Source organism: Diadema setosum, chromosome 15 (genome assembly GCF_964275005.1).
Source record: "Diadema setosum chromosome 15, eeDiaSeto1, whole genome shotgun sequence".
NCBI classification, from domain to species: Eukaryota; Metazoa; Echinodermata; class Echinoidea; order Diadematoida; family Diadematidae; genus Diadema; species Diadema setosum.
Window position 1 is genome coordinate 14,867,362 of NC_092699.1, and position 22,115 is coordinate 14,889,476.

The following is a 22,115-nucleotide window of genomic DNA, read 5'->3' on the forward strand; positions in this document are numbered from 1 at the left end:
TGATTTCACATAAACGATTGAAAAGAAATGGTATAAGCGTAATCTTACATAACTGCATGTAGTCACATAGATCAACACTCTTGTGAAAATTAACATTATTTATTTCCATAATCTTTATAAAAGTGTGAATTGATGCAAAATGAAATTGAGAAAATAAAACGAAAAAGGAGACTTAATACTGACGCTATTGCTATAAAATGTGCAGATAGATCGAAAGATAAATAGATAGATAGGTAGATATATATATACATATATATATATATATATATATATATATATATATATAGAGAGAGAGAGAGAGAGAGAGAGAGAGAGAGACAGACAGACAGACAGACAGAGAGAGAGAGAGAGAGACAGAGAGAAATAGATAGATAGATAGATAGATAGATAGATAGATAGATAGATAGATAGATAGATAGATAGATAGACAGGTATTGGATGGGTAACATCAGCAGAGGTGAAGGACGAATTTATGTTTTAGCTATCAGATACCTCCCAGGCTTCGTGCTTTGCTTACGGTCGACAGTTCAACCACTTTCCCGCCCCTCCTGGTCTGTGGTGGATATGAACTCACCGCCTTTCCTCGAAAGAACCTGGTGTTCTCTTACAGACAGATAGAGAGGCGAAAGCTGATACCGAAAGGAACCTAACCTTGGTGGAATAATGGAACAGCAGTTAAAGTCCAGATTTCCATCAAACTGCCTTTAAATAGACTGCAAGGACTGTACTTATAAACATGTGCCACGCCACTCATTCCACTCATACACTTTCATCGAGTCCGAGCATCCCAAATTTTTGTAACGCGAAACCCTTTGGGTTGATTCTCATCTTTAAGTGCATTCATTTCAAGATTCCTCTACGGTCAACATATTGGTAATTGGATGCCATAACTTTCTGGTCTTGCAAGATAACGAACGAATTTTTATTCTTTTGTTTATATTGACATCGAACGTGTCAATGACGGATATTATTTCATGGAGAAAATAGTGAACACTATATACACTTGTTTATTATGGACAGGTAAACTAATAGGATTTTTTTCTTGTCATTTTTTCCACTAATCGCACCTATCAATTTGAATATGCCTGTGAAGATTGCATTATGTTTTGATTGCTTGATAATCAATTATTCTTTTCAGGAAATTCCTACACACCCATACGTGGATACAGGTAATGATTTGAGAAGAAATTAAAAAAAAGCATCTTTACAACATTTTATTCGTCACTTAGTATAGTATCTGGTGTCGCCTCACTCAATACAGAATGTTAGCATGAATATCACAACTTCAGCTTGTGAGGGGAATAATAAAAAGTTGTTTTAATCTCCTCTGAATTCCAACGTCACTTATCATTAGACCAATGACAAGGCAGCACAACTACCGACTATTATTTTCCACAAACGTGCATTTCAATTCAAAAACAACAGAACGCATCGCCTAGTTTTACATTTCTTGACAAGTTGAAATGGATTACCGCCGTGATGATATGATTTTTTTTTCCTAAAACTGAGGGTTTTTTTTTTTTCTTTCTTGACAACTTGAAATGGATTACCGCCGAGATAATATGACTTTTTTTTTCCTAAAACTTATTTTTTTTTTCTTTTTGCTGCGCTTTACTGTGTTTGGCTTCGCTTTGCTTTGCTTCGCTTTGCTTCGCTCTAGGAACAAGGAATTTCCACCAGTGCAATTGGAGAAATGGATATGAAAGTTTACAATGAGAGCACTTGTGCGTGCACGCATGCATTTTGTTTGTTTGGTGTGGGTTTTTTTTTTTTTTTTTCGTCACTCCCTCTCACCTGACATATTCCTCATGTTATCCGCAGGGCTGTTTGATTAAAAAAGAAAAAAAAAAAAAAGAAACGGGGAAAACACATAGGTCACGCTGATTGGGGTACAATTTATCAAAGCAAGACGGCGGTTGAGCCGAATTAATTCCATTACGCGTCTTGCTTACGGCCACCTTGCTACCCCGAGGAAACACGGCACTTCTTTTTCGAGAGTAAAGGCGGGCTGAGCCGAGATTAGAAAATCATTCCGCTGGTTGTATGGCAGCGAGAAATAGGTCTTGGATATTTTGTTTTTGTTTTTGTTTGTCTGCATGTTCCTGAAAGGTAATGCTAATCTCATGTATCTCGATAAACTTCTGAAATCAATGCCGATTTCACAAAGCTGTTATCAAGTGAGAATAATATGTTATAATGACTTTCTGAGTTTCTTTGTAAACGTTAATTTTTATCAGCAGATGAAACGAGAGATTAAAAAGAAAAGCTATTGGCAGTTTTCATGCACATAAATCATTCTTTCGCCCTCGGATGACTCAAACATGCTACCCACTTTTTATTTCTCTTCAAAGAAATTTCTCCGTCATTGTTTAAGGGAGCCAGTGGTATGATGACCGGGAAAGGGAAGGGGGGAGGGTGCAGATGCCAATAATTGGAGAAGAATCAGCTCAGTCATAAAGCCTTTTTTAATACTTCTTTCAGTGGGCTGGGGAAAGTGCAACTGTTTGTATCATTGGATTATCTTCAACACAACACGGTAGGAATAGAATAAGTGAAAGCTTGACTTTTTTTTTTCATAAAGGGAGAATAGCGTCTGGTTATTGTCGAGTCCAAAACCCCTCAAATTCTAGCACCAAATTTTGCTTTATTAACAAACTGTTTGAAAAAGAGCCGGTTAAAGAGATATCGAGAACCTGACCTCATTTAATATTTCCCTATTTCGAATCGACCCTCAGACGAAACATCCGAAATAAATTGTAAGACAATAATCGCACGAGCTGTAGGTCTACAAAAACGGGCGTTCGCTCGATGATAACATCGAATACTACAAATTTACTCGTACCATTTATTGTGATTCATGTTCCCATACGCACAGCGATGGAAACCTTCAGAGCGTGTCAATAACAATTCGGTGATTCTCTTCCTCCAAAAGTATTGGCGAGGTCCATTCCCAAAATTTGCATTGCCCGAGTGTCGTCTGCTGGACTGTGCCTATGTACACAATCGCCCGCGTTCGCTTCCGCCTGGATTCTCCCGGTGTCATCCGTCTCTTATCTGCGCTCGATCGCAGACGTAAAGCATGCCGAGAAACGGAGAGTCAAAATAGTCACTCGGGTACCATCCACGTTGCCATGGCAGCAAAAGAAGAGTAGAATAAAGAAGATGATATCACAAATTTGCCACTAGTCCCATGTTCGTGTGTCCAATTACTAGTAGCAGTGTCATGCTTGTTTGTTTGTTTGTTTTTCGTTCTTTTTTTTTTGAAAGGGGAATACATATTTTTGGAAGTTATAGAATCAGGTCATAACTGGTTGTGCTCGCATTGAGCAAATTTCTTTATCTGATATTCCTGCAGTTCTTACGTATGTTAAGCACGCATTCCTCAGTGAAGAGTTTTAGCGGTGCTGCTTTCGTCTCTGTATCCAAAACGTGTCCACATTATCATGCCATACTTTAAAAATGTGCTCATTGCCATGTGTTTTTAAAGACGGTGTTTTTTTTTTTTTTTTATTTGATCTCATCCCTTAACTAGTACAACCATTATCATTGATAGTTACTTCCACCTTCACTGATCGTATTCTGGACGCCGTCCGCGGCGTTTAGCCGAAATTGCTTCTATTTAGGGATTCGTCAAATTTGTAAAAGCGGCCGGCATTATTTGTGTTGCCCTTTGCAGTCGCGGCCCGCGGGGGTGAACCTATCGATCAAGTTCATCTCGCAAAATAATTCAATATCCACGGTGGCTGTGAAGAGAAAAAAAAAAGAGAGAGAAAAACCTGGCACCAGAAATTAGCTAGAGAAAGACATCGATGCTCCTGCTCAGTGATATTGCTGGCATTTACATAAGTCAACATGGTGGTCGTAAGTAATGGGGTATTCCAAACGCGTTGGTATCATTCGTTATTCGGACGGTGCAAATGGTGTTTTTAATTGAAAGTAGCGCCAGCGGATAAGTGAACTCTACCCAAGTAGACAAATCTCCCTTGACCTTAATTGCAGCGAATTCCTGCGCCATCTGTAACATACAATATCCATTCTATCATATACATCTCATTCCACAGACATCGTTTTTGTAATGTGTTGAAAACATTAATAGTTGTTTTCACAATTCACGAAATTTTCTAGGCTGAGAAAACACCGGTATAACTTTAGCTTTCCTCGACGTATGATTAGGATTCTTTAAAAAAGTCAACCAAAAAAGAAAACATGTATTTTTATATTGGAAAAGTTCTAGATGGAATAAGGTACCGGATATTTTAAATGACTTGCGCAGAAATGCAGATTGAAATAATAAATCTCACACGCTCGCTCATGAGACCATCGCATGCACTCGAAAAGGACTGCACAGGTATAAATTAGTCATTATCTTCTGAAACTTTCTCTTCCTTCTCAATTAGTATTTGTGGCTGCATGGTCAACGCATACAAATGCCTTTCTCAGCGGTTTTCTAGTGGGTGCTTTTATGGTCTCGATTTCTCGATGAATTCTCCACGTGTATTCTTTATTCGGTCAACTTTAGCACATGAAAAGTATTAACTCGGACAAGTAGATGAAATAAAGTCCTGCGGGAAAATTAAAACAGCAAACGAATAATAGCTCTAAACAGATATAAGTGCACACGTCGTCAAAAATGAAAAAAAAAAACGGTATAGGCAGTGTATATCTATACACACCGTCCCTACTCCTGACGGTAATCTGAGTCAGTAGAAATATCATAATAGTAATAATAAGTAAAGTAGTATATTTTGTCCGTCCATTGGATCTATCATTTTGTTGTAATGTGCCTGTAAAATGCATTTTCGTTTATGGAAATTGAATAAATTAAATTCAGTAGAAAGCTATTCTCATCCGTAAATCGCAGGCAAAGAAAAATTAAAACCCTTCAAATTACATATCAACCATCCGACACAAATATGAATTTCCCTGGGATTTCTGCAGCATTTTCTCTGATGGGTCTCCGTAGAGCATTTTACAATATTGTTCTTATTACATCGTTTAGGAAATACAGGAGAAATATCCTATCAGTTCGCGTCAGACGCGATATAGGCCGTAAGTGTCCACTGGGATTAAGGATGTAATTTTGAGCCTCGTGGAAACGGGGTCAGGGTACTGTCTCTTTCTCATGTTATCAAAAATGGGGAATATGAAAGCTGGTGCGGGTATTACATGACCGACATACCACAATATCTAATAGCTATGCAGTGTCTAGAATACAACAGCAGTGGCATGGTGAACAGCAATGTATGTGACATTCTTTCACCATTCTTTCGCTATCTCATGGTATTGATAACAATCAAAATTGAGTTTGTGACGGGAACAAACAACTACAGGCAAAATATGAATAAAGTGACAATCATATCAAATCTGAAAATATGACATTTCGAAACAAGACGGATTAAAACATCCGAAAAGTGTCAGAAAGTAAATCCTTCGATCCTTCGGCAGTTCGGCAAACAAATATAGACAGTAGGCAGGCATTACAGAAGACCACTATAAGATAGAGTAAAGTAGGTCTTCTTCTAAATAGTAAGTCAGTTTATACATGCAGGGGCTCGTAAAACACTGCTTTAGATAGTAGAAATGCTGATTTTTACAACAGAACAGCTATAGCTGCTGTCTTTGAAACAGTCAAGAAACACATGGGCTGTCTGTCCTCACGAGAACCATACTGATGTCAGTAACTAATCCCGCCATCAACGACAAAGTCATTCATCTTGACGACAGTCCAGTCTTGGGGTGGCGATGATCCATATTTCATACATGCAACTTAATAGCTGATGAAAGATGAAAGAAACAAATCAAATGCCCAAAGGCCTTCGTTGCTGACTGTCACCAAAAGGATAAAATAATGAATTTCTTGGCCCAATTTGGGCCTCCCCTGAAATTGTAAAACAAGGGCAACAAATCGCAGCTGGTTGACGAAATGATCCATCGCCGATAAGATGAAGGGGTGTTTTTTCTCTGCGGTAATAACTGACACGACCGAAACAGACTATAAATGCGCATATTTAGCATCTAAAGCTGTCTTCGCATTCATTGGAATAATGTTACCTTCCTCTAAATATAACTCAATATATCAGAAAGCATAGTTTCTAACTCATCACTGCCAGCAAAGCGTGCAAGTAATACAACGTTTTGCATCCTCATGAAAATACTTATTATGAGCACTTATTAGATACAACAGTGGGTATCCTTTTCTACAAGAAAATGAATTCAAGAAAATGAAAGATAGCTACTATTAGGTTGACTTAGGCAACTACGTGACACCTCATCAGCTTCACTGGAAGTGAAAGTGAACCAATACTCAGGAAACATTTACACTCAAATTAGGATTTGTAGTGTGAATGAAGTAGGATATGGAATGAAAAATACATAGCACGGCCTATCTCGCTCTCTTGTCAGTTGTCGTATACCTGGGAAGATGGCGTGGGGAAAAAAAAAACACCTCTTCTCCTCTCTGGTATTCTAAATTAAGTTCAGCTTTTATCATCTTCACCAATAGTCACTCTGTGGGAAGCTCAGACTTCATTGCACTGTCCGATCTGCCTTTGTCATGTCGTGTCCGCAGGTTGATCAGTTTTCTAAATCGCTTGTCAATGGCTCGTATCCATAATGCACAACCCATTAGCACCGGCGTAGGCAGACCACGGTCTGCGGAAGACGTATTCGCATCTCCGTGATAATTATTCCAACAAGATACTAATTAACCAATTATCACCCGTGGTGCATCATTGGAAGAGAAAAAGAGAGAGGGAGAGTGCTTTAAGAGTTTTTGCACGTGTGTGTGTGTGGGTGGGTGTGTCTGTGTGTGTGTCTGTGTGTCTGTGTGTCTGTGTGTGCGTGGTGTGTGTGCGTGCAAAAGGCAATGATGTCTAAAGTACTCCATTCAGTCACTCCAACATCCCAAACTTTGTCCTCAAATTACGTCACCTGTACATCACTCTACATCACAGTTATACCAGCTGACGCCCCCTCCACACCAACAAGGGAAGAAAACAGAACGGCACCAGTGAAAATGGGAAGATTTTCGGCATTTCTTATCATCTGTGCCAGATGCGTAGGAAATTAAACATTCAAACGCAATTACACTTGGTGTGTCACTGTCCTGCCATCGCATAAAAGAGGAACTGCCTCAGCTGCTGTGTATTTGTGACTACAAAAAAGAGAAAAACAAACCATTACCATAAACAACGACAACAGCTAGAAAACTAAAAAATAGACTCATCTGTTTCAGAATAAGTGAACAAACAAAGCAGAAATAAAAAGAAAACAGAAGAAAAGTAAAAGCGTAGCCCCCCCCCCCAACCAAAGTTCCCCATCGGTTCAACTCCCCCTTCCCTGTCGGTTATTGATTCCAGATGTGAGAGGATACTAGTAATCTGATACTGAGAGCCGACGTTTGAAATAATATCAGCTTCCATGATATACACGTAAAGACCAGTATCTATTTCATACACACTACCCACACGCAGAAATACACACACACGCATACACAAACACACACACACCCACACACACATACGTATCTAACAGAACAGATTCCAGCTTTTAGATTATCTAATTCTTTCTGGCCATTTTTTTTTTTTTTTTTTTGGGGGGGGGGGAGGGCAAATGTATTGAAGATGCAGAAGATGACGTCAGAAGCTTTCTAAACAAATCAAAACTAATGATGACTGTAATATGTTTCCTGCAAGAAAAAAGCAACATCAAAATACACAAACACACAAAAAAATTATGGCTGTAAGTTTAATACTATCATTCCCCCATATAGCAGTCCTTATGATTTTGAAACAGGATTTCAAGAGTGGCTGATTTTTTCATGTATTACCTGCAAGAAGCTACGTAGATTTTCAACTCTTTATTTCAAGGAAAATGTAATTTAGCAAACAACCAAGAACAACACATTTTGATTTTGCTCAGGAGACGCTTCCATTTCAGCCAAAAAATGAGACTGATCATGCCAACGAAGACAGTGCACATTTTTCATTTTCCAACTTTGTCTCGTGGGCAATTAGGACAAATGCATGTACGCCAATTGGTGGGAAATGAATATATATCCAGATTTCGACGCTAGCAGTGCGGTCCTTAGCTACCCAGGAAAGTCATACGCCACGCCGGCACATAACAGATTACCTTTCCATGGAGGAGATATTATGAAAGGTCTACTAACCCCTCCACTGGCAAACCGGAAGAATCTTAGCCGCTTCAAAATAATTGACATAGATAGTTTGGGAAGTTTGGATATTAAGCGTTATGAAAGTAAAATTCCCCTTCAGTTTGGACTTCAGGGTTTTGATGAGTGAAGTTTAATAGTTTTCAGAGTCTCATTATTCTCCTCCACTGGCCGTTTTCAACTAACTTAGGCATGATTTCATTTTAGGGGGGTTTTGACTGACAATGTCCTTCTCCGGTGCAGGCGCCATTTCGAGGCTGTTTTGCACCGGCGAGTCTGTGTTATTAAATGTGACCATATAGTGCAAAGGAGGCGACGCACTTTCCCCGCCCAAATGACAGTACCAACCGTCATTTATGTGTTTCCAGCTGGCGCGTCAATTTCCTCGGCCGGAATCCTCCCGTATTATTACCGACAATGAACGATCGCCGGGCGGGTGGATACCACCACCCTATAGTATAACCTTCCAGGGGGCAATGTTGACGATACAATCTCATTGCTTTTTTGTTTTGCTTTGTTTAGGTTTATTTACAAATGTTCGGTCCCGACTGTCATAAATCAGGACGATGAGTTCTCACGGTGCATTTCCAGCCCGTCTGCAGAAAGCTTCTTTTTCTTTGATACACTTTCTCACTTTCATAATCATGCACGTCGGTATAGAGACGGATTTACGACCATCCCTGGTATTGCGAAATCCATGCTGATGACCCTATACCTACCACCGGCTCGGTTGCGTTAAACAAGGAAACATAAAACATGGAGAATTGAAACATAAGGTTCGCTCATGATTTATGCGTGTTGTGTCCTAGCAACGTCAATTCTCTGTGAAGATGGGATACCCGAATGTTTGTGTGTGTGTTTGTGTGTGTGCGAGTGTGGGTACGTGTGTATGATCCGTACGCACGAAATGCGATGAGTTAGCTTTCATCATGTGCAGGAAATGACGTGGGGCCCATCGGAGATGAGAATTGTACAAGTTATTGAAAGGAATTGAATGGCCACGCCTCCAAACACATCCTTATTTGGATTGTTTGTTTGTTTGTTTGTTTTTATCAAGCACGGATTGCCGCAAACAGGTGCGTGACACATCCTATATAACACACCTAAGGAGCAAATAACTGGTCTTGTATATGACTGCTTAATACATGTGTGTGTGTGTGTGTGTGTGTGTGTGTGTGTGTGTGTGTGTGTGTGTGTGAGTGTGTGTGTGTGTGTGCGTATGTGTGTATGTACATGAGTGTATACGTTCTGTGTCAGTCAAGGAAAAATGCATTTGCAATCATTTCATAAATTCTAATTCATCGTTTTATCATCAGCGATTTTCGGATGCGTCGCATGTCGTTTGCTTCAAATCTAAACCTGATGTGAATGTAGGATTAGTCCAACCATGAACTTCTCATGCCTAAATCCATAATGGTTTGGTAATTTAGATAGATTTATTCCCAACGCAGCGAAAGACAGTCTCAATGACACATGGCAACGATGGTAAATTACTTCTCCATCGAATTTCATCTGTAGCAAAAAAAAAAAACAAACAAACAATATCGGGGATTTTAATGACTTCTGCAGCACACCACGAAGGCAGAACGTTATTTCTCTTTTTTATCTATCTCTCTCTCTCTCTCTCTCTCTATTTCTCTCTCTCTTGATTGATTTTTTGATTGAGGAAGTAAAACGTACTTTATACTCTAAGTTCATGCAGAAATTGATTGATCAGTGTTGATAAATGAAGGACACAATTTGCTGTAACTTATACGATTAACACGTTGAAACGCCACTAAAGTTCAGATTTAAGTCTTTTCTCGCATAAACAAGCTAAAGAGTGATGATTATCATGTTGAAATGCCACTAAAGTTCAGATTTAGGTATTTTCTCGCATAAACAAGCTAAAGAGTGTAAAACTTTTAAACTTGAACACCTATAAAAAGCGTAATAATCAAAGCTTTTGAATTACTTTAAACACTATATATCTCCACTTTAACACTGGTGTATTAGGGTGTGTATGCAAATGTAGTCCAAATTAAAGGGGAGCGTTGAATACAAGACTTCCTTACAAGCAATGCCCGATGGAGCAATTAAAGGTACACATTCGCAATCGCGTGTATCCTAACCGTTTGAGGTAATTTACAAAATAATAGTATTGATAATATTAAAGGAAAAACACTCCCATGTTATAATTATGTATATACATTTCTACCTTCAATGGTACGTTGCTTTATATGTTGTTATAAGGAAGTCGTGTGAATTTGAAGCTGCCCATAAATCTTGTCATTACGCAGTGACAATATGTAAAATATTGCATCGCTCTTTTATACGGCAATATCACTGAAAACAGAGAGAGAGAGGTAAATAGAGTATAGTGGTTGCGCCATGACTATCTAAAACGCCTATGCATGAACACGTGTGCGCGGCTATGGGGAGATACCTAGTCCGAATATAGGCTGCGGACAATGCAAGGTTTATTTATTGTAATTTTTTCGTTCACTGTCTAAATGTAAAAAAGAAGGCCATGGAATATCATCCTTTCTCTGCCACAACCTTCCCTTGCCGTTCCCTCGACGGACTAATCTACCCTGAAAATAATTCAATACATCTTTTTTTTTTTCGTCATCTCCTTTTCCCATTCGCTCATAAATATCAGATAGCTCACCACCAACTAGGTAGGAAATGGCGCTCGTGAAAATCAATTGTACAAACATGAGCCTCGCGAATGGGAGGAAAAATTAATCGGCCCCATCACTGTCCGCAAGTCACTGCGTTCGGGGCAACAAAAAACAGCCAGAAATCATTAAGCTATTGGCACAATGGCTCAGATGGAAGTGACGTCACGGAGATACAGTTGGGGACGTGAAACAGCGCGATTTATTAAGAGGAAGTGTCAACATGGCACGAAATGAAATTGGTGAAAAAAAGATTATAACCGACGCAATTTCATCACTCGAACTCTGAAACTGAACGAACGTGAACTGGATGCACCAAATGCGCAGGTCAAAATGGTTTGACTCCTATATACTCTGAAAAAAAAAAATTATCCTAATGGATAGAGTATAAAATGCAGCTGAATCAATAATCAAAATAGCGTAACAGATAATATTGCAGTAGTAAAGAACTTTCATGAGGGAAGGAGAAGGTGGGGGATAGAACGAGGGCAGGGGGTACGGGAATTTTATAACGGATGGCCAATTTCGAATGTCCCTTCAACTGCCATGGCAACAGCATTTATCAGTCGGAGTGGCTCCATTTTGTAGTTTGCTTGTTTGTTTGCCTACTCTTTTAGTAAGGGGAGCAGTGTGCATTCATAGTCATCTATATGGGAGCAAATCGACTGGAGAATGGCGGGAGTCGTTTCGACCTCAGCTGGTCGTCTGCGCGTCCATCACTAAACGCTGCGTCACAATCTTCGAGAGGAGTTGTTTCTTTCCCCAAGATAGGCTCTTACGTCAAAGTACAGCAACCGTGCATGCGGTTTGCCTCAACCTACTGCTTAGTAAACGTCCCCTGTTTTGTTTTGAAATAACAAACCATCTAAAAAGTAACATCAGTGCCATAGAGTGACTACAAATAAGAATTACTTTTCACTTGAACCAAAAAGGAAGATAGAGACCCTTATCCTTGAATCATTGAATCCTTAGCCTTGAATATTGGATGCTCACTTTTAAGGCTGTGGCTACTTTAAATAGCACCTCGTCTTGTAAGATACACACCGCATGAATGTGACAGAACGCTACATTATACGGGCGCGTAATTTGCGAAATTTTCACTCGAAGTTGCGATGGCAAGGTTACAAACTAGTAGACGAACAAGGAGAAAGTATGCATAATGCATACATCTTCTTTTGCACTAACAACTCACAAAATACAGGGGACATCCTAGTTTTCTTTTCCCGGTACGTCTTGTAACAGGTATGAATGACACAGGGCCCTGCCTTCTACCCTAGTAGCGGCTGTCATGCGTCTCCCCATTATTCTCCTGAAGCCGCAAAACCACGAGTGGTCAATTACTGTCATTTCAAGATACGCTAACCGTAATAAATACATTATTCCGCAATTGCACGTGCCCCAAGCTAGTGTGCGTTTCGCAAACGTGCCGCATTGTATTAAGTCAAGGCACACTAAGGGAGTAACAAAGTTAACCAACTGTGCATTAGGGAAACGATGCATATTTGGCAATAGCTAGCAACGAACTGCTATCACAATACGTGCTTACATATTTACACAATAGAATGTCAAAAAAGCACAAAGCGAATCCCCTACCTGCCGAATGATGAGCACACAGTTTCCTACTAAGTTGCGAAGCATTATCAACAAATTGTAACAATTAATTTTATGTACGTGTAACGGGGTCCAAAGCCTAGTTTATTTACTATTTGTCATGTAGTGCATTCTGAAATTGTCAAGCCCCATCACGAAGAAAGAAAGATAGAAAGAAAGAAAAGGCGTTGTTAATACGGCGATCCATGCGTGTGCTTCAATCAGTATGTTATCCAGCGATCATATTACCGAATTCCAATTAGTATTCATCTAAGTGTATTTTTTGAACGCTTCGCAACTCGCGGGCGAAGAGGGAAATATACGTAAGTTTTCAAAAGTTATCCCCCTAATTTGCGTTTTCACTCATAGCTGTTTTTCCTCTCAATTCCCCAGCGGCGACGAAGTAACACTTTAATTTCTGTTCAAATTCGATATCCAAATCCCTCTCATATAATAAAAGGGTGCCTCAGGGTTTGCACAGAATCGTAAGAAATTCATCATATCCTCAAGGCATGTGTTTATTTACATTATCAATAGACATAAAATACGTAAATACGGTCTCTGCGGAGTTTGATTCCTAACTTTTCTTTTCCCAAACTTTTTGCAGACATAACGAGGTAATTTGGAAACGTTGATTCGCTTTTCGTTGCTTGCTAAAGTATCCGAAAGTAGCAGAAATGATTTCCCGATGTTATTGAGGGAATTTCGGTTGTTGAAACGAGAATAGATCCAGGTATTTCTCCTTCTTCTTCTTCTTCTTTTCCTTCCATTTTCTTTAACACAATACACTGCCTCCGAAACTGGCGTAGCATCCGGGAAGATTGGTGCGAGGGAGGATCATAACATACATTTCACAATGATAATACCCCCTAAAAATTCATTGTTTACTCAAAAACGATGTGACGTCTTCACTCTATTCTTCCCTTTTTTGCTCTTTTCTCAAATTTGTTTGCGGTTGCCTCCTTGTTTGGTGCCCACATCTATCGCAATTCCAAATTCTCCTTCATATGTCCCTTCACTACCTGCTTCTTTTCATTCTTGTTTCTTCAGTCACACTTTAATTCACCTTTAAGATTTCAGAGGGATCTCTCCACCTTCCCCTTTCCCGTTCCCCTCCCCTCCCCTTCCCCTCCTCCTCCTCCCTTCGTCGCCCATTGTCATTGCTGTCCAGCGGTTGACCACAGACATTGAATATGCATCCCCTCTCTTGTCATCAAGCCATCTGCCTCTTATGGTCAGTCTGGATTCCCTTCCAGGGGCGTTTTCAAGGAAAAGGATGGAATAGAACACGAAGGAGGAGGAAGGGGAAGAGAATGTCTAGCTCACGATCTTCTTTCTTTCTTCATACTTTCTCCCTTCCCCTACGAATCCGCGACTTTCGAGAACATTATAATGTTTGTGCGGGTACGTGATTCAGTCTGTGCGGCTCGTGTCTTTGCCAAACGTCATTACCATTCGTCCACTTTCCGCCATCTTACCGTCTGCTACTGGGGCTAATTCTATCGACCATTATCAAACCCGAGTTGAGAAAGCAAACATGCACTGAAGGAAGGCAAATATCGTCGAGCAAGGCACGCGAAACTTCGTCCAGCTAGCCTCGTCCACTCTTCACGCCGCCGTCTCTGAAATTATCTCACGAATCTCAAATGACTGTCTTCATCACTGTCCTCTCTCGTCCTTCTAAATTCCTGTACGTCAATTAATTCTTATCTCTCTGTATCTCCCTTTATCTATCTACCTATCAATTTTTTTATTCATTTATTTATTTCTCTATTCATCCATGTACGTATGTGTATATATATATATATATATATATATATATATATATATATATATATATATATATATATATATATATATATATATACATTCTATATACATTTATCTACCTATCTATCTCAGGATCTCATGAATAAATATATATTATATAATCTATTTATCTATCTATCATGATATGATATATAATATCTTTGTCTGTACTCTGTCCCTGTCTCTCGCTTTCTCACGATCTCTCTCACTCTATATGCGTACTCTCTTCTCTTATTTCTTGTCTTGGACTTCCTGGAACCATCTAACATATTATATTAGAAGAACCATCGTATTATCTACACTTTAACAGCAAAACAACTTATACTTTACAAATTCCTATAAATAGATACTGTGAAGATGGTTGCTGTTTTTTTTTTTTTTTTCACGGCAATAAAAGCACCGATGTATCCACTCTGACATTTTTCTCTGTGTCTGTTCATTTTCCTTCCTCATACGTTCCCCTCCCAATTATATCTTTTGATCTTTCTGTATTCTCTATCATTCCCCTTCAACATCATCATCTTCTCCTCCTCTTCTTCTTCCTCCTCCTCCTCCCCCTCTTGTCCTACCCTCCCGTCTCTTATTCACCCCCAGGAAATGATGGATATGTCTTACCCCCTCTCTCCTTTCAGTCATGCCCCTTTCGCTCCACCTACGCCCTTGACACTGAAACACTCTTACGCACAACTCAATTTCTTCTCGCTAGCCAGTGATGACAGCTCATAATCATTATTTGTGCATCCGTGTATGTGTGTGTGTGTGTGTGTGTGTGCGCGCGAACTTGTGTGTATCGGTATGTGTGTGTGTGCGTGTGCGTGTGGGGGTGTATGTGTGTGTGTGTGTGTTTGTGTGTGCACGTGCGAATTTGTTTTTGAATTCGATATCTGTCAACCTGTCAAGTGTACTAAACCACGCATGTCATGTCGTATCATACGGAGTACTGTATATTTCTACGTATCATGCGTAACCCAGACATGATGGTACGTGTATTACAATGTTAGTATTTAGATCCACTGCTGAGCGGAATTTGCTCCGAGGATGCCAAGGGAAAAAAAGAAATATCATAGATGCGATCATCGTTCCGTATCTGACTGATTTTTCGTTTGTTTGTTTGTTTGTTTGTTTGTTTGTTTGTTTGTTTATTTATCTAAATCTACAATGCCAATACAGCAGACGAATGTCAGCAGTTCAAATATCCCTCTTGCGTAAACGCATTCTCAATAAGAGGAACACGTTCAGACATTTTCCTAGGGATTAAACAAAGTTTTCTCCAAATAACCTCCACCATTGACGAGATACCACACCAGAAGGGTATGGAGAATACACTTGGCCTTGTTCGGGTGATAATAACTTCCAGGTTGTGACAACTTTGAGGGTGACCTAAAGCTAGTAATTACATCTCAAGGGGAGAGAGAGAGAGAGAGAGAGGCAGGGGGGGGGGGGGCAGGGAGGGAAAGAGTGACAGGTGTTTCTGAAAATCTAAACAACAAAAACCCACCTTGAATAACGTGGACAAGAGCCAATAACAAACATTGAGGATGATATGAGAATAGTTGAAGATGAGATCTGTCATTGATTATGAGGATGAATGTACCGGATGAGATAATAATCCGGGTCAAGGAGTAATTCTATATCAATAATCTAGAGGATGATGTCATTAAGATTCGCAATCAAGGTTGATATGTGGCTAGAAAAGGGGGGAACCCTTCACGGAATGATCAAATACAGAATAAGGGATATACCCCATGTGTAATGGTCAGAATAGCAAAACATCTTGCCCTTTTGCGTTCAAGCACCGTGGATTATGATATACGGGGCCTTTCCAGCACGGCAAAGACTTGATAAAGAGGGCTCGTTTTTAGCCGGCCTTCAAAGCTTACAAAATGCGCATATGACCTCGAGAATATGCGGCTTTTAGAGAGGCGCGGAGAAGTCAAATAAGATCGGTTACTGTCAAAAGGGATCACTTCCAACGTTTCTCAACCTATTGTTTCATCCGTCATTCGTGATAGCACGAAGAAAAAAAAAACAGAAAGAAAGAAGAAAGAAAAAGGCAATGCAACGTGCGCGCCTTTTTTTTTTTCCCGCCACATGAATAAAGGCCACTCCACTGTGGCCGAGCGTTCATGGCCGAGTCACAAAAGGGCGAAATCTCGGTAGAAACGCGATCTTCGTTGAGTGTCATTTTTCCTTTCAATTATTTTGCGAATTATTTTGCACACAGGCCCCCGTTAAAGGATTGCCTCATTATTTCTGTACACCATTGTGATTTAAGACGAGGACTGAAGGAGCCACATTTCTACTTCCGTTTCACAACCCGATTTAGAGATGGTTCAATTTACATTCTTGCCGATGAGCAATTACCTCCATAAACTTTCTATAGGCTTGCTCATTCTTACAGAGAATCAAAAAGGCAACATAAATTTGTAAAGAAAAGAAAGAGCAAAATATGTAGGTCTACATTCAAATGAACAAAACAAGCGCACAGTTTTATGCTCATTTAACCTTAACAGGCATTTTATCAACTCTTCTTTGACAATAACCCATACAGATCGCGCTTTGTAAAACATGGCGTCGCCCTCTAAGTACAGACATGAGTTGTTGGTGAGTTGTTTGTTTGTTTGGGTTTTTTTTTTTTTTTGCGCTTCTGTTGTAAGATAAGTACAACAACTTTGGCCTAGAAGTGTTTAATATAAAATTATCTAAAGAAGAGCCGCAAACATTGATTTTGTTTAAAAGAATACACATACGTTGTATAAAATATCCATACAGGCAATGTCGATGAATTTGTTCGTCACTCTGACCAGAAAGAGACAGTGGGACTACGTGTATGCATGTCACGGATTCACAAACTCAAACACCGTACATCCTCCACCTAATGGTATATACTTTTTCTGCTTACGTGTGTGGGTGGGTCTCTCTGTAATATGTCTGTCTGTATGTATGAATGTATGTCGGTATGTCTCTTTGTCCTTCCACTCAGCTAATTCGCGTGGGCCAGGAGTACATGCAAATGTACAATGATAGGTACAAGGGGAGCTATTTTTCCTTCAATGCCGTGTATCTGTCTGGAATTTCGTTGGTTCAACTATTGTGCGTGGTATCGATTTTGAAGCCACAAGCCAAACACACAATTGCTAGCGATACACTACGGTGTAGCAGGGGTGCCGATAATCTGTTCTGCACCTGTTCGAATGAAAGACGTGTTGTAAGGGCCTGTAAAGAAAACGAGAAGTGGTGGCGCTTAGCAGCTCCATACATCCATTAGTAACTTCAAGAGACAATGTATTATGTTGCGCTTTTAAGTCGACTGTTCATAAAACATGGTTCTTTTGTGGCGATCTTGTTGAATGTTTAGGAAAGAAAGGTAAACACAAGGACGTTTAGCCAATGCATTATTTGCTGACTGTACGACAGAATCATCATCTTTTATCTGTCTCAGTTTCTGTTTGATTTGCACTACATACTTCCTGCGTATTGTGTGAGAGTTCATATCACTTGAAATGCTGCGATAGGGTGTAAGATACAATGTGGGACGATGAAAGACAAAGCCAAAGTAAATCAATTTCGAGCAAGACAAGTGCACAAACAAAACCCAAAGTTTAAGAACGTACGTTATAGTTGACTCGTGAGAATGTCAAGTCATGTTATAATTAATTCTTACTTATCCTAAGGAATAGATATCTTTGCGTATTCTAGGAGCACATTTGTTGTTATTTCTATATAACAATGCCCTCTCCAGCACTTTCGACCTTGTATACCCCCTCCCCTCCATTTTTCTTTTTTTTTATATTGGTAAGTAATAATCATGCTCCAAGATTAAATTTCCTCAGAAAAAAAAAATGTTCCTGAACTGATGAATACCATGGGAGGGAACGCAGAACAAAATATATTTATTAATCAACTCACGAATTCAGCAATTGATAATATTCAATATCTCTTTTTTTCAGGCTATATATAATAATGTCTGTCTATTAGTTCATTAGGTGTGAAGTCCTGTAAACATAAGTTCTGATCTGTGTGTCACGCAATTCAATTCATTTGAATGTATCAAAAGTTACTGGAAGAGTAATTAATATGACTACTTAGTGATGCGTTGTCATTAATTAGATGAGACCTTCAGTTTACTTTTATTCCAAACGAGCAATTTTGTTGTTTGTTTGTTTGTTTGTTTTGCAAGCATAACAACTGATGTGACGATTCACGTTACCATTGGGGGGGGAGGTGGGGGGGGGTTCTGCATTTGTTCATTCATGTGTTTTTGTTTGTGTATTTGTTGTTGCTGTTGTGTTTCTTTGCACAACCAAAAGTTTCTATTCTTAGTCAAAATGCCAAACTCTGGTAGTAATAATATCAGTAATATAAAATAATGAATACCGAGTTTTAATATCCTTTGTTACCTATGCATATACGTCTCAACGTCTTTATTTCTGGTTAGGCGGTACGCTGTAAAAATTGAAATTCCACGAAACTGCTGAAAAGATCAGACAAATAAAGCAAAAGAAAAAAATATCCCTTTTTTTTCACAAGCCTTCCTTTCTAATAAACATCCCATAACCAGAGTGGGAGCATGTGAGCCAAAGCAACAACAACAACAACATCAACAGCCTCAATGCCAAGGACAGCAAGATGTAGCACACAAATTGGGCGGAATAATATATTCCGGCCATCGTAATAGGGACCGAAAGAATTCATATTGCCCGATCCCCCAGCGTTCTTTTACGTGGTTAGCTGGGATAGACTCTACTCCAGAATGAAATGAATGTGGAATAACTGCGGGAAAAAAAAGAAGAAAGGAAAGGCGTTTACGCTGAATAGTTCTCGGGAATGAAACAATCTCATGAAGTCTGTGTGACAATGGCAATAACTGCTCATACTCTCTCTCTCTCCATCTACCGTTATACCAAGACGTTGTTCACCTACATGATGTATGTTCTTCAAGTCCTATATCATAGCAACATGCTATTATTACTGGCTTGTCTGGCGTCACTTTGAGTCTGAGTTTATAAAATTGACCCCCCCCCCCCCCCTTGAAAAAAAAAATGGTATTCATGCCGCAGCATGTAGTGGGTTCCGGAGCACATTCGAGTGAAGTTTAATGTATAGTTAGACATAGCTTTCCCCAAATATCAGCCTGCAGTTTCGCAATTTTATGGGAATGGAGAACTTTAAAGGAATATGAGATTGATTCCTCTAGCTAGGATGAGCTCTAGATCAATGGGCCTAGTTTTTCATTATATTATTATAATCATTCATATAAAAGAAATTTTACTGAGGACACACTATCGGTCTGGGCGACTGGTAGACGACTTAAGCACTAAGAATAAAAGGGCAGGATATTCAAATTAAGCCTTCGTGTCCCATTGTTTTGGTAAAAATATGATTGATACTAGGTAGAATTTGATACGTCTGGTTCAATTACGGTATCGCGGCACAATAACTGTATGCCTTCGGGAAAACGTTCAGGTTGTAAAAAATTGGCAATTACACTATAACTCTGATAGTGTACCTGCAAAAATTTGAGATCAAACGTAAGCCAGTGTTGCCCTATGTAAACTTATAATTGTCGTTTGAATATTTGCATTGTGTCGGTGGGATTGTAACGGGAGATTATAACTGACTGAAGTTAAATTTGCGTCCTAGGACAAGATGATTTTACCCAGTATCCGGTAACAGCACGTGAGTACCCTGGTAATAGCCTACAGATAGTTAGGCGGCTCAAACTGTTGTCTATACGAAAATATGGTTGGTCGTTTGCAAACTGTAGTCTGTCTGGGCTTGAAATTTTCGCGCCCAGCAATGCCAAGAGGGTTAATTGTCACACCTAAGATCTCCAGCAAAGCATTGACAGCATTATCTATGGTATTGCTTTGTACATTACTGTAATATAAATCACTTCCACATGCCGGTTGCGTTTTTAACTGCGTATCTGTGACCATAACCCTAAATAATAAAATCTCACCTCTGGTGGCCCTACTAAAATGGTAATAATAATAATCATCATCACTGCGACAATGACAAGATAACGGAGTACTGATGCGAAGATGAAGATGATTATGATGATAATAATGGCAAATCCAATTATAAACATCACAATAATGCTACTCCGACTACTTCCACAACTAGCCGCCGCGATGAAGGTATGTCCATCTAAATGATTATTTACAGCACTAAATCATGTCCATAATGTAGGCTAACACAAGACAAAATCGGCACACTTTCTTTACCCATGTACCCGTCTGTCAATGGTGTATCGATCTTGGAGAAATAGTTTCCTTCTGACTTAGAACATGACGAACACCATAGACAGCAGACTTCCATTCAAACCAATGAACATAACATAGTACCACTCCGTGAGTCAGCTGAACCAGCTAACCATTATTTTTTACTTCTTCTTTTTCTTCATGACCGATCGACTCTCGATTCTTTTGTCCCTCCCAGATCGATACACCGGTGTGCGCTCTATAACGATGAATGAAATGAGTAACCCAGCCAGCGTTAAAGTGAAAGTGGGACACACGTATGCAACCATCAAACGAAATCGTCTCACGTCAGTGTATAAGTGAAAGTGTTCATGAGTTCCAGAGCACATAAGACAACATATGATGGCAGAATGATTGATATGCCATCGTTATAAATTAAAATTACTTTTCAAATATGCGGTGCATAGCCTCGTCAAAATGAGCGAAATCGCAGAAAGGGTAATCGTTGAGCTCTGTGCATTCAACATACAGCGTGAGCATCGCAGACGGGATTAATTCTCCGTTGGTTTTCTGCTCAATAGAGGGTTGACAATGGTGCTTATTCTAACCGCCTGTGGATAAGCGAAGTGTTTGGTGTAAACACCGCTTAAACGATACTATCGCTCACCATGGCAACGGGGAGCGTGAATCTGAAATACCTGGGTAGATGGGTTACCAAGACGAACACCAAACTGCAGCACCATTTTCATTCTAAATGCGAACTCAAGGTATCGGGGTGATATATCAACACCAGTAGTTCCTCTTTTTGAGATGCCCAAGTTAGAGTAAGATTTGCATGCATTCTTCATCAGATTATTCGTAAGATAAAATATAAAAAATTGAGTATCTTCACCAAGTTTTCCCTTGGTTAGTCACGCGCAGTGACTGAGACTATTAAGATTACTGTAATGTAGACTACGTTATGACAGTGTTTGAGTCATTTGGTTTGTTAAGTTTTTACACAGTCTGTACCTATTAAAAGAAATACCTAGATAAGTTAATGTGCTCGCTTTTTTTTTTTTTTTGCATGGTGTGAAATGGATTTAATGATATTCATACATACCCCAGTCGACGTCACACTCAGTGCAGATAGACGTGTCGGGGAATTCGTTACAGATGGAGCAGGGAACACATTTATTCACATCGTCGTCAAACAGCTCGCCCGCGGGACACCCCCGTTGGTCTCTCTTCCCCTTGGCGAGCCCGAATGGCGCCGCGACCACCACTACCAGCAGCACCACCAGCCAGAAGACGTACACCCATCGAGACGCCATCGTTTCGTCGGCCCCTGCTTCACACAGAATCACTCCTTAAAATTCCCTTTATGGTCTCGAATACCCGCGGCCGGTCCTTAGTCGGTTCATGCCACACATACATACATCTCCAGTGATTGCTGTTGATGGCTGATGATAATATCGATGATGACGACAATGATGATGTCGAAAGTGTTAATCCCCACCTTTAAGGTACACAGTTTCTCTTATAGTTATTTCAGGAGCTACTCTAAAGTATACCCAAATGGGGGTGTAATTCACTCTGTATTCTACCATCGGAGTGCCGCCAAAGGCAGGGATGCCGTCAAATTGGGTCACTGATGCGATCCCTAAGTGGTCGCCGTTCTCTTCCAAGATGACGAGTAAT

General features: G+C 39.8%; 1 protein-coding gene across 1 annotated transcript in view; it reads right to left on the reverse strand.

Moving 5' to 3' along the window:
* LOC140238555 (neuronal acetylcholine receptor subunit alpha-10-like) overlaps window positions 1-21,640 on the reverse strand; it is a 77,546-nt gene extending 55,906 nt beyond the window's left edge. The window contains exon 1 of the mRNA XM_072318456.1: window positions 21,538-21,640. The gene's annotated coding sequence lies outside the window, so the exon portion shown is untranslated. The remainder of the gene's footprint in view (window positions 1-21,537) is intronic.
* Window positions 21,641-22,115: the final 475 nt, after the last annotated feature.